A 4,614-nucleotide genomic window follows, 5' to 3' on the forward strand; every position below is an offset into this window, starting at 1 on the left:
GCGGGCGCGGGCGGGCCGGCCACGGGCCGCGGCGGGCTCCGGCGGCGGCGGTGGAGAGAGAGGGAGGCGGCAAGTGGGAGGCTGCCACGTGGCGGCGGTGGAGGCGGGATTTTTCGTCCGGCGGCGGGCGGACACGTCCGGCCGCGCGGAGATGATTTTTAGGGTTTCAGAGGTAGGAGGAGATCCGAAAATCGGGGGGCCTTTAAATAGGCATAGAGGGAGCTAGGACAGTCCAAATGAGGTGCGGTTTTCGGCCACGCGATCGTGATCGAACGCTCTAGATGATGGAGCAGAGTTAGGTGGGTTTTGGGCCAAATTGGAGAGGTGTTGGGCTGCAACACACACGAGGCCTTTTTGGTCCCTCGGTTAACCGTTGGAGTATCAAACGAAGTCCAAATGATACGAAACTTGACAGGTGGTCTACCGGTAGTAAACCAAGGCCGCTTGGAAAGTCTCGGTCCAATCCGGAAATGTTTAATCCCCACACATGAAAGAAAGCTAGAAATGACCACCGGAGGAGAACGAAGCGCCAGAATGCAAAACGGACAACGGGGAAAATGCTCGAATGTATGAGATGAACACGTATGCAAATGCAATGCACATGATGACATGATATGAGATGCATGACAACGACAACAACACACGGAGACGAAACCCGAACCCGAGGAAATAAATATAACTTAACGCCGGAAACGGCAAGAGTTGGAGTACAAATAGGGAAAGTTATATCCGGGGTGTTACACATATTTTGTGCCGCCAATGCCAATGCCATGGATACCTTCCTATGACCATGTAAATCCATATCCATCGTGGGACAGGTATGATACATGGGCGCATTCTTCATCTTATTTTAGATCATCTCACAAACATTATGCAGCTCCAAAAAGATCAACATTTGAACAATCACATGTCAAAGACAATTTCAATCATAAGGAATCGGTCCGGAGCTCAGTGAACAAGAATGAGGTGGTCAAGCAAGTCTACCGCGTCAAACGAGATGGTCGTAAGAGTGCCACTTCAGATATGATCTCAGATAAAAAAGAGCCAAGTAAAGTGTCGACATTGGGTACAAAAGGCAATAAGGCAAATCAATCGAGTGCCAAATCTGAAGGGAAGAAGTTGAGAGTGCATAAGGTAAAACAAGAATTGACATTACTTCAAACAAAATCGCAGCCGGGGTGCCCACTCGGCTTATCATATTGGCAAAAGAAGAAGTTGCAAAAGCTTAGTGCACAAGAACTTGAAAAGAGAAACATGGCATGGGTTCCAAAGGAAGTATTGAATATAAGAATTATGTGCAAGCTTCCTTTACAAGGAGTGCGGCAAATGTGAAGAAGGAAAAGAGTGAAAACTATGAAGGACCAAGCCAAAGGTTTCAACATCTTCAGTCCACACATTATCCATTTTCTTCAACAATGTCGTTGATGCCTATGCCATGGAATTTCTCATCGGGTATGATTGGTTACCCTCAATGGGCTTATTTTAAACTATGGGTGCAATATAATTTCTTACATCATGAAAGGGTATTACCAAATCATCATATGTTTGATTAGCTTTAATTTTGTTGCTAATCCAAATGGCCGATATATACTTATCGTCCTAAGAACATAAAATGGACGATGGAGTGCTGACATCGTCCTTAGGAAAAGCATCGTGCAAGTTATTTTTCGGCACACAAGTTTGCCGAAAAACAGAGGGCATGTGTTGACACCAGATTTTGGCACGGCGAAGAACTTAATTAAGATGGCCTCAAATGGAGAAGTGCTCAAAGTGAGAAAGTTTCGTATCGTCAAAAGGAAAAACTTTGATATTTGGGCCATAGTCATCCGGTCTCATCTCTAAGGCCGAAGTTATGTTCGAAGTACTTAGATTTTGTATTCAAAACACTATTTGGCTCATTACGCCCCCAAGATGGTATCGTACGGGAAACGTTTCAACTGCAAAGTTCTTCATCTCATCGAAACGGACGATTTTGATATAAGAGTCGTCCCCATCCAAGGTCGTATGCGAAAGTTACAGGCAAAATCGTGCGCTGCAGCAGTGTTTGGCCGGATCATCCGGGCCGGGGCCCGGATCATCCGGGAAATTGAAGCACCGAAAACAACAAAAGGTTTATGATAAAGCCGGATGATCTGGGTCCATTCTTAGATGATCCGGATGGAGGCCGGACAATCCGGATAGAAGTCCGGACGTCCGTACAGCTTTTTCTACTACAGACTTTAGAAAACGGCCCGAAACACCATCAAGATGGCCTCGGATCGAAAAGTGTTCAGCATGAAAGTTGTGCGTCTCGTCGAGACCGTTGATTTTGATACAAAAAACGTCCAAATCCGAGGTTGTATGTGGATTCTAGAGCCAAAACAATGAGCTGCAATCAGAAAACTGGGCTAGGCCGGATCATCCGGGCCTAGAGCCGGACATCCGGGCCGGAGGTCGTGAGAAGTCCGAGTTTGGTTCGATTTTGATGATTTAGACAGCAAGGCAAGTCCTTTTCTTGTACGGGAAGTCCATCCGCCTCTTATATAGATAAGAGGTGACGGCCGATTGGACAACACCACACAATCGAACAAATCTATCTATATCTTTTACCTTTACTTCTCCTTCTCCCTTGTTCTTCTTCTTCCTCGTTTTTCGTTCGTTCTTCTTCATTGCAGGGCGGCGAATCTCAAATCCCTAGGGGCGGTCAGGCCGACCTAGGGCAGCCCATAGCCGTTGCGCGCCCTGACGGGGTCCCTCCCGGGCGTGTGGGGTTTCGGGTCCTCAAAAGCACCCGCTGGATTGCTTGCGTACCGCACTTCCGGATGGGTCTCCTTCGACGTGAGCTGCGGTGCATCACCCTCTGTGTTGGAGGTACACGGTGACGTGTTCGTGTGCGAACACCTAGCTGCTTTTTTCGGTTTGGGGAACCTTCTAGGAGGTTCCTAAACCGGTTTTTTTTCTGTTTCAATTTATTCTTCTTTTTTCTTCTTTCTTCTTTCCTGTTTCTTTTTTATTTTCTCTCATTTTTTCTGTTTCTGTTTATTTCATTTTTGTTTTTTGTTTCTATTTCAAAAAATATTTGTGTTTCTTAAAATTGTCCACAAATTTATAATTTTTTTGCATCTTACAAAAATTTGGGATTTAAGAAAAATCATTTTCAAAAAATGTTCATCTTTCCAAAAATTGTTCACGTTCTCAAAACATTTCCACCGTTTCAAAAAATGTTCGCTTTTTCAAAACACTTTTGCGTTTCCAATTTTTTTTTCTTTTTTCATAAAAAGAAGAAAATTTAAAAAACATTCATATTTAAAAAAAATTCATGTTTTCAAATTTGTTCTGCAGTTTCAAAAAATGTTTGTGTTTTCAGAAAACATTTGTATTTCGAAAAATAATTCCTGTTTTAAAATATTGTTCCCAAATTTCAAAAAATGTTCCTATTTTGAAGTTTGTTTGGTAGTTTTAAATAATGTTCACGTTTTCTAATTTTCTTAAGAGTTTAAAATATTAATCCCGTTTTAAAAAATGTTCAGATGTTCAAAAAAATGTTCATGTTTTTAGAAATGTTTGTGTTTTTCAACAAAATATATTGACAAGTGTTCTCGTTTCATTAATTTTTATATATTTTTTAAAACAAACATGAACAAATTTTGAAATCCTAAACATTTTTTCAGAAACCAATAATTTCTTAAAATATGAAAAAAAATGAATTTCTGAAAAAATTTCAGTATCGAGAGCATTTTTTGGAATTTCGAGCAAAAAAAACAAAAATTAAAAATTGAAAATCTGAAAAAAGAAGGAAAAAAGTTTGGATCTGCGTTGTTTTTGTTCTTATTAACTTGAACTGCCCAGTAATCTTACGCGTTGATTATCTCTGGTTGATCGTTGGAAACACACAATTTTTTGCGAATTTATGCTACAGTGCTTGATCGCTTCTCCGTACAGATCTGCTCGTGCGTCAGCCCAGTCGGTCGTCTGTGCGTTTGCCCAACAGACTGCCGCAATAAGCGGCAGATAGGAGCTCCCAGACTGCTACTTAATAGTTAGTACCCGCCCACCATACAACAACACTCTTAAGCCCAAAATAAATAAATTAAGAATAATACCTTCGAAGATAATTCGAGAAACAAGACGAGCATCATCGGCCTATGTGTGGCGAGCGCCCGACTGTGGGTTTTTTTTATGATCCTGATGAACAAGCGCTGACCCAGCCAAACATATAGAAAATATTGAGGATATATCGAACATCTAATAAAAATCATTCTCAAGTTCAAATTTTTGTTTCGAGAAACAAAAAGAACCAATCATCTGCACAATGATTTTTTTCGTTTTCACCCTTCTCCATTCTAAACTTGGAACATGTTATGATTTCTCTTTTATGTTTTCCCAAACCACAAATAAATGTGAATTGAAATTTTGAAGAAACGTATATTTTTCAGAAATTTCCCATGCTAATTTAGTGCATGTACGGTAAATAATTTCAGATGTTCACACAGCGGAACTTTTCACTTGACGTGTTGTCATTCAGTTGAGCATACTCTTTTCATGCTAAGTTTTCATTATTTTCACTATGATATCCAATACTGCATAATTCTAGATGCATTTGCCCCTTCTTTCTTGAATCTTCCCATAGTAAAT

The sequence above is a fragment of the Triticum dicoccoides genome, chromosome 3A, assembly GCF_002162155.2.
Source record: "Triticum dicoccoides isolate Atlit2015 ecotype Zavitan chromosome 3A, WEW_v2.0, whole genome shotgun sequence".
NCBI classification, from domain to species: Eukaryota; Viridiplantae; Streptophyta; class Magnoliopsida; order Poales; family Poaceae; genus Triticum; species Triticum dicoccoides.